The following is a 12498-nucleotide window of genomic DNA, read 5'->3' as shown; positions in this document are numbered from 1 at the left end:
GACGCAAGTCTTGCCTCTCGTCCTACTCGGCCTTCGAACAACCCGCCGAGAGGAGTTTGCTGCCAGCCCCGCGGAGCTGGTTTACGGGGAGAACCCGAGACTCCCAAGCGATCCGGTCTTCGACAAGAGATCGGGTCTCACGGAGTCGGGGTTGGTGCGTCTGCTGAGAGACAATCTCCGACGCATCAAAGCGCCACCACCCACTCGACACTCATCCATACCTGCCTGTTCGCCCAAGGAGCTGGACACTTGCACGCACGTGCTGATCAGGACGGATGCCGTCCGGAAGCCGCTGCAGCCTCCATATGAGGGCCCGTACCGCGTTCTCGAGCGGGGAGAACATTTCTTCCAGCTCGAGATCAGTGGTCACAAAAAGGCGGTCTCTTTGTCCAGACTGAAACCCGCGTGCGCCCCGAAGCAACGTCGTGTCCGCTTTGTGGATTAACGGCGAACGAAGTTCGGGGATCAGTCGCTGAAACCCCTAGGTTTCATCTGGGGGCGGAGTGATGTGGCGCGGCAGGATTCGCAGCATTCGAAATTTATTTCGAATGTTGCGAGTGCGAGCAAATAGATGGCGCGGATCTATCCACTTTGCGTGGCACGCCAAGGGAGTGGAAGATCTCAAAAAAGTGTGCGATGAATGATTTTGTTTTAGGAGACCTGTCACAAATTATAGATATCAAGTTGGGAATTGAACAGAGAAGTCTTTTTGAGTTCGTTGAATTAAAAAGTAATGTTAAGTGTACATTAATGAAAATAACATATGAATTGTTAATTTAAAAATATCTTAAATATTTATAAGGATTGTTGAAATGAGAAGTGGTGTTAATTACTTAACGGTAAAGAAATTATTAAAATAAAAAGTAATTGGATTACTTAAACACCCTGGATTGGAGGCGGTGTTTTTTGACTCCCCAGTCCGTAGCGTTTTGTTAATAGTAGGGTCACCTCGTACAGGATGTGGCTATCACCACTCACTAACGGTCTTGGTAGACGAGAGGCTTGGCCCCTGAAAAGGCACACACCGTCCCAGAGGAGAGACAACTCATCCTTAGAGAGAGATAGGTTGGCCTCAGGGAGCTATGTTCCGCATCAGTCTATCCTGCAGTGCACTGCTTGACCCCTACATCAAATAAACAGGCCGCTCTCTTTGCTGTGAATCGAGCTAAGTTCAGACCTTCGAAGTTCGCCTTACGAAAGTTGAACTTGGTAGGCTTGCGAGCAACAGGAGGGTGAAGTCAGGATATCTGGACATCGAACTCGAGAGCAGGATGATAGGCGTCAGAAGCAACGTAAGACGGAGCAAGTAGGGATTGGGAAAGATAACGTACAGGAAGGTTAGAGAGGACAAGGTCAAGAGTGGGATCTAAGTGGTGTCTAGAAAGGTTAAACTGGAGGGCGCCACAGGTATACATGAAAGTGGATAGAGGAATGGAAGGGTGGGTGGAGTTATTAGGGTGGGAGAGAAGACCAGGAGTAATGGGCCAGAAGAGCATAGGAAGATTAAAGTCACCACAGAGGATGAAAGGAAGGACACGTATGGTAGCAGAATCGTAGGAGGAGGAAAAGATGATTTCGGCACGGAGAGGGGACTTAACAGCTATTAGAGCACCTCCGCCAGTTGTCTTGCCAAGCGCAACGCAGTCTCTGTCAGAACGAAAGACAGAGTAACCTTCGAGGAGCTCAGAATCTAAAATCCTGTCATCCAGCCAGGTTTCAGAAATGCAGATGACAGGATGTTGGAATGCTAAGGCAGACAGTTTGAAATCCGACAGCTTGGTCCTTTGATCCCTTACATTTTGATAAAATACCGTATAGTTATTGAAATCATTCAAGTTCGGCGAGGCAGGCGGGCGGCCCGGAAATTTTCACGAAGCTTAAACCTCTGATAAGGCTTAACGAAGACCCCCTGTGGCCAAAAGGAAGATTGGACGATAGCATCGAAGTCATGGGGATATGTCACTTTGAAGGAAGCTATCACTCGGTCAGGAGAGCCATCCTTCGTCAGCTTCACACAGAAAAATGAGGTGATAATTCACAGCACGAGAAGGATCACCACTCTTGAGGATAGTGATCATAAGGGCCTCATTCCAGAGACTTCTAAACTTTTGTTGTAGATTATACTTAAGGTGAGGGAAATGTGTTTTTTACAGTTGAAACAGAAGAGGTTAATGGGCCTATTGGGGTCAAGATTACCAATGAGAAACTCAACCAAAGAGGACGTAAGGAGAGGAATGACCAGGGATTCGGAGCAGTCAGCAGTAGAGAGTGGATGGGTCGAGGGAGAAAACACTGAAGGGAAGTAGGTGCAGAGAAAGTTTCAGGATTGTTGTGGGGAGTTCGCAGTGGAGCATAGAATAGAGATGAGTGGAATTACGAGAATTGTGGGTGTGAGACCAAAAGGGCTTCAAGGTATCCCGGAAGATGAGATGAGGTTAACCAGCATAGTCACCACTAAGATGACCTGACACATGATTTCTTCTATTCTTCCATAACTCCGGTGGATCTGCTTATAGGGTCTCGAAATTGATAAGGGCTGGATTCAATTAGGTTGTCAAGCTTTGCTGAATGACGGAAGTAGCAATTAGATCAAAGCATGGTTTCGTGGTCAAACTCCGTCAATGTCATTCCTCCTTACTCTGTCAAAAACAGAAAAATTCAACTTTAATACTGACTATATGCGAAAGGATGTGGTACTTTATCGCTGAAAATGTTGTGCATTTTCAGCCTACATTTCTTGGCTCCTTTTATGAACTTGACAAAATTTGGCTAAAGTGCTTAACTGCAGCAGAAAAGCAGATTTATCTAGGTACCCTGAATGACAAGAAACTTTCGCAAATATTCATAAAAAACACACCCTGTTCTGATTACAGTACTATTCATTGAATTACATATTATGATAGAACCGTGATAAAGCGACATTCCAACCTAGGTATAATCATTGAGCAAATACAGGCTGAAAACTCCCATTTGAAAATGATCAACGCAAAGCTTGAATTGAAAAATTCACCTTCAGTAAAGCGTGGAATTCTGAATAGATAATATCGCGTATTTTCCTCTTGAAGCAAATTTTTTGGAAAGTATCTGTTCAAAAATTTCCTTCCTAACTGAAAACTGCTTTTTTCGAAACAGACTGCTCTCTCCCACATACATCTCTTAAGGGGGGTTGTTTCTCTTCGTCCGAAACGTTCTAGTTCGCAGGCGCTAAATTATTTCCTACTCGGAAGCTCGGTTACGTAGCTGTTTTGTACTCAAAATATCCAAAGTTCGAGTAGAATTTTTTGAGATAAAATTTTACGTTTCCAACTCAATCTCTATGGTAACGGACGAAAATCTTTTTTCGGCCACGGGATATATATGAATTGGCCGGTAAATGTTTGCCATTCAGTCTGAAAACAGTATTCGTCCGGTAGATTTCGCTTTCACTGAAAAAGTGCCGAGAATCAGGTGGCCTATTAGTACAGGATCCCCGCTAAACGGTTTCCCTAGTTAAATCTTTTTTTTAAAAAAAAAGTAAAGTAGTCGTAAAAGATATATATCCAATTGTGAAGCGTCGCTTATCAGAGCATCGGTTCAGATAAAGTGCAGAGAAATTGCCTGTTGGAAGATACCGAGTTCATTTGGTTGATTCGTTTTTTACGTGCGAGACCTAGTTTAGTCTGCGATAGTGACGCGGGATTAGAAGAGGAGCTCCATCTTTTATAGATACATGGGATATCTACGCTTAGTGTGTAGAAAGATGCATTTCGAATGATGCAGTTTTTAGTGTGATTTCTCTGAATTTTCAAGTTGAACGAACTGTGCGTGTGCAATAAATTTAGTGCAACCATTCGGGACGAACTATACTGAAATTCGTGTGAACTGAAAGACTGACTGTACTGAATCTATTCGAGGTCGATTTGATAGTGTATTTTTTTTCTTGTTATTCGTTCGTTGGGCTTCAATTAAATTTTGAAGCAAGCTCTTTCAAAATAGGTCAATACAGGAATTTTATAAAAGGTGAGTAAGCAAATTGCATTCATAATGAATATTTGGTAGTTCAGGTTTTTCAATTAGTTGAACCCTTGATTTGGGTCAATTTCAAGACATGTGCAAGAAGATTCATCCCTAAACCTCGAAAAAAAACCCAAGTCAAAAAAGACAACTGGAAGTCACTCTTATCCTTGAAGATATAACCAGATTCTCACCTAATTACAAATGACACAGTTCATGCTCTCTGCCTCCAAACCGTTTTTTGTCAATGGCGAAAACAGGATTCCCGGCATTGGAGATTTTTTCTTCTTAGTAACAGAGCATGTACTGTAAATCTCTGAACAAGGAAATGCCGATGAAATTTCATGGCCTTATGTTCTAACATCCCCAAAAGAACTTTGACATTAACTTTCCAAGAAGGAAAGCGATTTCATGCCATTGTACAACCCACGTAAGGTAACTTTTTGGTAAGCTCCCTACAGGCCCACGGAAGCATGGTAGCGTGGATGCCAGCTCAGAGGAGTTCTTGGCACCAGGTTATATTAGCTATGAAGAGCAGTTTCCAGCTTGTGTGGAAAAAGCTAACCCCAGACAGGATAAGATGATACTTTGGCAATTTGTTTTGAGGGATTTGTAATTTTAATGGTGTTTCCCACCTATTCGCACGTCATTCAATTTTTCATATTCAGGAATGCTGGAGTTATTCTTGTTATTCTTGATATAATGAGTGTACCTTTGAAAGTTAACATAGAGAATGTCGTGCGTGGCTGATTCCCCTTTCGTATAACTAATCGGTTGAGTCAAGGTCGGAATCACCACGTGTTTGAAAATAGTAAATGAAGTTGGTAAGCTGGGTAGGCAGAAAACGAGCACAATTTTAACATACCTCGTTTGATTCAATGGAAAGTCGAAATTCAAGAAAAAGCGTACAAAAAAAAATTTTCATTGGCAAGGCTCACTAGTTTTGAAAAGGGATGGGTCTTAGAAATATAGAGGAAACAATTATTCGCTTAAGAACTACATGTTGTGTGATATCTTTGGAATAATGCCACAAACGGAACATTTGCCAAAGCGCAACTCGTGTAGGGAATTATTATATAAATTAGATGCGACGTTTTTCGTGGGAGACATTTTACAGGAAGTTCTTAGAAAAAAATATATTTTTCCAGACATTCCTTGGCATGTCCTCAAGGGAAGATTTATGGAAATATTTTTCTTAGAACTGTTACTGGAGGTAGTCAAATTATATCCAAATCAAGTTAAGAAGACTGCAAAGGGGAGGCAGTAAATAGGATATTAATTGGAATCAAATGGGAAGAAAAAAATACAATCAAATTAATTTAATTTCTGCACGATGGTCGAGGTGGTTGAACCCCAGCCTCTTGACCAAATGCCCCGGGTTCGAGTCCCGATGTTAGGAACTTGCATAGCTACAGTACCGTGATAATGTTGCAAATAAAATAGGAAAAAATGGCAAAAGCTAATGGAATGCATCACTTATATTCTACAAAAAAACTGAACGAAACTCATATACTCGCCATTTAACAATCTTTCTGCTCCATGATTACTTTGGAGGTTATATGTAAAAAGGAAGGAATGTGATTGTTTTGTCAAAACGTGAGATATCAGGATTTAGGCGCCTTAAAGTGTAACAGGTCTCGTTCTGTGAATTTGTCTAACCTAGCAGTCTGGAAAAAATTATAATATTATGCCTTTATTTAATCTAAATTTGCTATAGGTTATATATATAAGTTAAATATAGCTTGTTCTTGACTAATCACTCCAAAGTCTCACTCCAGTAAAATTTATTTATTGGGCAATGTTACGTACACTCAACATTACACTGCATTAACAATGAGATGAGGAAGCTCTACCTTGTCCAACTTGAAGGGTGGTCATCCAGGGTAAGCATCATAGAAAGTGGTTAGTTTTTGGATGGGGGCACTTTGTTTTTTTTTTTTTTTTTCAGTCGCAAAAGTTCTCACGTAGCACTTACTTTTCTGAAATGTTGGGGAATTTTTTGGAAAAAAAAACTCTATACATTTGTAATTAAAAACAGTTCATTACTGGACGATTTTTTCTCCCATTTTTCGAACTCCGTATTTATTGATTTTCCCATTTGAGAATTCAATTTAATTTTTAACTTCTTAATAAGACTCGAAGTTATGGTCATCTAGGATGTGTGTTGTTGGTCGGTACAACTGGTAGTCGTAGAGAACAATGTTCGGAGAATACACAGAGTGGGGTAGGACTTTCTATTTCAACCTTTCCAAGTTTGCCATGGTCTGTCCAATATGACACCTTACTGTATCCTTCATTGTATTATTTGTCTTTCAACGCTCTGTGTAAATATATCCATGGCATTCAAAACCGATGGTCTGTGATTGTTGAACTGGCGCCACCAATTACAGAGCATGGCATTGAAACTGCCAATATTCGGTTTTACCTCGCTCAAAGTCATTGGATTTAAACTTTCAACCACGAAGCCAAATTTCTTTGCTTCTTCTGCCCATTTTTTCTGCTGCTAAATCGTTTGTATTTAATGCGTGTGTAAATCACTTGCTAAATAATTTTTAATGGTCGTGCCAATTCTTATTGCTCCGTAGGAAGAAAAACAAGGCCGAGGGTGAAAATTATCCATGTCTCAATTGTTCCTTTTTCGTTGAAATTTATATTTCTGGTCCGGGGAACTTCCAGCTCTAGCTTGACTGCCAGAGTATATCCTCGAAAACAGCCAACGGGTTAAACCAAGAAACAATAAAAACAAGTTATAACCCGCATTACTGATAACCCCCACTGCTACCACTGCAGACAAGCCAACTGCACGTCTCACTCGAAATTATGGAATCAACGATTAAATCTAAATCAACCAAATCATCCTTAAGAACCCGAAAGAAAGCAGGGGTCCTTTCCTGTCAGAGCTTCCACTGCTGTCAACAATTTGAGGAGAAGAAATGGTGAATTTGTGATCGAATACTTTGCTCGATCGTTGGGGTCATATTCAGATTTTCCAGAAATTGCTTATTAATTTCAACTATGGCTAAGCTTTTCTAATAGCTCAGTGAAATATCTTTTTGAAACGTTCATTTCGCACATAGTTCCTAATCTATTATCTATCCTTGACGAGAAAGGGTCACACTGTCCCTTCACTCATCTTTTCTAGCTCTAAGCTTCTAAAAAATATTCAAAGGACCTGCTCTCATTGCAATGGTGCCCGGTTTTGTATTGTAATTTTCTGGGGATGAAGAAGGAATACAAGTGGGGGTGATTATTACGCCTATGTTTAAGTATATTACAGTGCATTTTCGTCAAGATATATGGGGTATTTTTTTAGCCAATAAAAAAATCGATTCCTGGGAAATTCTGCAATGGTGTTATCCCTTAAGACTAACCTATTATTTTAGCTCAATAAATATTCGCAATATTTTCAAGCAAACACGAGTTTTCTCATGCGACAGTTTCAAAAAAAAACGTTTTTTTTAACATTTTTTTTTAAGTTTAGGTATCTAAAAAAATAAGATACTGAGAGGATTTTGCTGGATTCAAAATGAAAAACTAGTTTTAAGGCAAGTTTTGGGACGCTCTTCACTAGGTTCCCACGAAACTTAAAACTTTGAACAAGTTTTTCTCAAAATCACGTTTTTCAAACTGGTTGGCGTCACTTCTACAGAACTGACAAACAGATTTGAGTCCACTTTAAAAAAAATATGTTTTATTGTTGTGGCTATCGTCTGGCAGCAATTTAGCCCCTTATTATAAATATTTATCCAATTTTTTGAACTCGTAAAAACGGCTAAAATTTTTTTTTTCTTTAAACCGCCATTTTAAAAATTGTCATGGTAATCATCTATAAAGTGATCGATATGATAATCACAAAAGTATACATAGATAGAAAAAAAATCTCTACTTGTGTTTCAGACCAACCGTATTTGCCATTTCAAGCGATTCAACATCGATCCACCTTTTTTTTGGAAGGGGATTTCTCGCAAGGATGCAGTGCCTAAATTGAGAATTTTTTTCCAACAAAATATTACTATTATTGGGGTTAATACAACAAAATACCGCATTGAAAAATATTGTATACTTGTCTCACAGTGAAATTCCAAAAAACGCCTCGAAAACGGCCATTATGAGAACACCCCCTTAAAACAGTATCCGGAAACTTCTGAAATTTTATAATGAGTCATTAAGAAAATCCTTCGTATGCTTTCAGAAAAGATAGATCTAGAATAAAATAAAGAGTTTATTTAGTTCCTATTTTTAACGGATTCTATTGTTCTATTAGCGACTAAGGTGAGGGGGGAACTTGCTCTAGGAGGTCCCAAAAAAAGCGTTTTTTCTAGATTTTTTGGTAAAGAAAAAAATAATTCAGCTTAGGAATTTTTTTTTGTGTTTTAACATATATTTGAAGCGATCAAAAAAATTTGTTTTCAATTAAAATATCTCATGATATTTGGTTGGCATGGAAAATTGTAGAACAGCGCATCGCTGAGGTTTCCCAATGACGTGAAAGATACAGCTGGCAACTTTTCTATGAAACGAAAAAAGCAGAACTAGATTTTCATTATTACCTTTCCTTCTTCTGGATGAACTAAAGAAACGAAAGAAATTCAAAAATTTCAAGTATTTGGCGGTTTGAAAGGAAAAATGTTTTTCTTTTTTAAAAAAAAGACTTCAACTTTGTGAAAAAATAAAAGAAAAATGTTATTTCAACAATCAACGTAATTAACATTTGTTTCAACAATTTTTTAGTACAAATTGAAGATAATTTAGTAGTGAAGAGAACATGCTATAAATCATTCCAAAGGTTGAATTAGCTTTTTTCCTATTACGCTCGCCAATTTAAAAAAATCATAAAAGTGAAAAGTTTAAAAACGAGCTGCAAAGGTTTCGGGTAGAAAAAAATTTCTAATAATTTCAGCATCCTTGATAAGCATATTTTGGTATAGCCTTGAGCTCTTCCAGCGATGAGTCCTTATCTCGTCAATCGTTGAAAATCTCCGCCTTGTCATAGGTCCCATCCCATACCCATGATTCATCACCAGATATGAACCTTTTGAGCATATCTGGATCGTCATTGACGTTATTCAGCAGCTCCTGAGCAATGTTTATGCGACGGTTCTTTACGGCAAAATTTAGCAGTTTTGGAGCAAACTTTGTTATTACAAAACTCATGACCAAATTATCAGAAAAAAATTGAATGGCAGGAGTCGACTGATATGCCAACATCCTCTTATGGTAATTCGAAGATTTTCTATAACAATTTTCTTCATATTTTCTTCGATGTTATCATCTGTTGTTGATGTGCTAGGGCGTCCATAGTGAGGTTTGTCATTGACATCTTTCCGGCCAACTTGAAGGAGCTTGTACCATTTGTAAACATTTTTTGTAGTTAGAGCGGACTCACTGTATGCCACTGTCAACATCTTAAATGTTTCAGAGCACTTGATTCCATTTCGAAGAATGGATTTTTGGACCTCTTAAATCAGCCTCCCACCTTAAGCCTATCTTTTTTTTTTCAAAAAATGGCATGTTACTTCACAATTGCTATTGAACTTAATCAGATAAAGTTTGGAGGGAGTACCAAAACCATGGAATGCTGTAAATGTAGTACCCTTGCGGGAAATATCTAATCTGAAGTTACCGGGATAGTCGAGTCATAAGAGGTTCGATTGGTATCCAATCAGGAGTTTGAGCTAGAACGATGAGAAAGGGGGGTAGTAAGTACCCTTGCAAATGTCCTTCTAGCGAAATTGAAATGTAGAATGCTTCTTGAAACATAACATTTTGAATAAGTGGAAAAACTAACATAAAACGCAGCTTGTATCCCCAGCAGGACTTCATATTCATGAATAAAAATTTATTTGCATTTAGATACAAATGAATGGTAATTAGGGAGCTCTTTAACCAACTGTTTTAACCAGTTCTCGATATTTAACATTCCTTGCATGCGCATGATTCTAATTTAAATCTATCTGTCTTTACTCCTTCATGCTTTTTTTTTTGTTAGATTCGGAACAAATTGTTACCTGAGAATGATTAATTCATTCACATTTTCCCATTGCGATATCATATTATTTTCCCAGTGTGATTTCAGATGCAAAATATCCAAATACCATTTCACTCAATTTATATTTCACAATTGCAATAGATCTTGAACTTGAGCGTGATCCTTACATTTGTTTATTTAGAATGTGCGAAGACTAAATAAACTACTTGAATTTTTTGAAAATTCTTTTATAATGGACTTCGAAAATAGTTGCTTAGAAGATATAAATTTTCGCAATCAAATATATAATTTTTTTTTGTTTAGAACTAACATTTTTTGTTTTTTTGCTTTTTAATAAAATTTCCTCACTTTTTATTAACAAAATGATGTAATAAATCAATCGAATCCAAAAAAAATATTGGCCGCCATCCCATTTTCATGAGCGCTGAGTGTTCTATGATATGTTTGCACTAGGGTGTAGCTTTTTATTTTCATAATACTTTCTCACATGCTATTTCCAATTACACTTTCCTGGGCAACATATGTTCGTACACACGTTCATTGTACTACAGACTAAATGGAAAATGCCAGACAACTACCGCCTACAACTATCTCAACATACAAGAATAACAATAGGTTCCATTACGCGGTGGAAAATTCAAATTCATTCATATAATTTTAAATCAAAGCGAATTTTGATTACCGGAGAAAATAGATGTATGTAATTGGATAGCTTTACTGGCTGGGTTCGAATTGGACTATTTCGTATGCAAGATTATTTTAATAGATTTTTATTTATTAGTTTGCTCAATCGAATTGAGCTTAATTACTCAAATCACCGCTTTGAAGAGCGAAGTGGAAATTTTTGGAAATCGTTCAGGCATCTGATATTTATTTTAATCCAATCCATCGAAGCAGAACAAAAAAATAAAGAGTTTGAAGGAGTAACGTCAGTTGAACAATTCAAAGTAATTAGAATCCATACCAGCATACAATTAGCAACTGAAATACCGTCAATCATAGCCAGCTTATCACGTTCCTCTACCAACCCTTTAATAATATATTTCGTTCCTTGCCACAAGCAAAAAAACACTTGAAAATTTATAATGTCAACCGCAGAACTCTCACCCCTATCCGACCTTGTCAGCAATTTAATCGTTTGACCTATTCAACTTGTTTTCGATGAAGGAAACCACGTTGTCTTTCCACATCAATTGCTCACCGTCATCACGTGGGTGGAAAATATCAACATTTGTCCCTCTACCTAAGAAGATTTTAAATAAAATTCAATAAGATTAAAACATCTTTGAAATTGGTCCTATCATTGATTGCTAGTGGTATTTATCCGTAGTCAAGTACTTGTTCTAGTCTTATGAAAACGTTTCAGTTAAATGAGGGACTTGTTGACTTTATTACGGACATAATTTAATACGAGAGGATATTCTCCTTGGGAAAGTTGTGTGTAGGCTGAGAATTCATACGTTTTTAAATGCCAATTGCTATTTCACAGTTTATCTGAAAAATCGCAAACAGGAATCGCATTGAAAATAGATGTGAACCCTAACCTTTAACCAAGACATTGCATTTGATAGTGATGTGATGTGATGTGATGTTTATAAATAATAAGTTCGGGTCAAAACCCACTATAATCCTGATACTATCGATACATTTTAAAAACATTTTTAACTTGCTGCACCTACGTATGTATATAACTTAGACTCAATTCCACTTCGACGCATCCTGAGAGACAAAGAATTGCAAGGAGAATGCACCATACTACAACGGGCATTCCCTTGCATTCAGCCAAGGAAGACCATCAAAAGAATATTGCACTCAGGTTCACGGGTTCACACAATTACCACCTCTCCGGCGTTCATTCCTTCCTTCCTGCATCTACTTGAATTGGTATTTTTCCCTGCAACGCAAAAGTGCATTGTACCATGGACAATTGAATGGAAACCATGGAAAATAGTACATCAACAATTGCTATACTTTCCCCCCCACAATTGAACTCTGTCGAAATGTTGACTTTACACTTGTCCGCATTAGTGTTGCTCACCTGCCATACTCGTATCTCATGCGATTTCGATAAAAATGGAAACCAGGGATTCAGACGCAATAAAATGGAAAATATAAATTGACCGTTGCATGGTTTTTCGGCACGTATACAAGTTTATTGTGAAATTCTAGAAATTACTTCGATTGCAGGGAGTGAAAGCTTTTTTTGATTGCCGAAATCTAAAGATGCGTACATTTCGGGCAATGAAAGTGAAAATGAGATTGCAAATGGGGCGATTAACAGCCTTTCAATTTTATGATCTATCTTTATGGGAGTATTTGGCGGGCATCAGATTTATAACTTTTATGCAAGCCAATTGCATTATTTGAAGCCATTTGTTTCATCATCAAGTACGAATACCTACGTCTTTTATGTATTTTCATTGAGAAATAATAAGAGAGAAAATCGTCCTGAATGGACCGCACGATGTCGGAAAATTAAATCATTTTAATGCTTCGAAATCAGTTATGGAAGCTGT

The 12498-nt window shown here is 38.0% G+C and overlaps 1 protein-coding gene across 1 annotated transcript in view; it reads left to right on the top strand.

Moving 5' to 3' along the window:
* The first annotated feature begins 3033 nt into the window (after nt 1-3033).
* Nucleotides 3034-12498, top strand: part of LOC119646404 (ras-related and estrogen-regulated growth inhibitor-like protein) — a 102835-nt gene continuing 93370 nt past the window's right edge. Inside the window, exon 1 of the mRNA XM_038046848.1 lies at nt 3034-3999. The gene's annotated coding sequence lies outside the window, so the exon portion shown is untranslated. The remainder of the gene's footprint in view (nt 4000-12498) is intronic.

Source organism: Hermetia illucens, chromosome 1 (genome assembly GCF_905115235.1).
Source record: "Hermetia illucens chromosome 1, iHerIll2.2.curated.20191125, whole genome shotgun sequence".
Lineage (NCBI taxonomy): Eukaryota > Metazoa > Arthropoda > Insecta > Diptera > Stratiomyidae > Hermetia > Hermetia illucens.
Note: the sequence above shows the minus strand (reverse complement) of the source record. Positions and strands in the feature narration are given on the sequence as shown.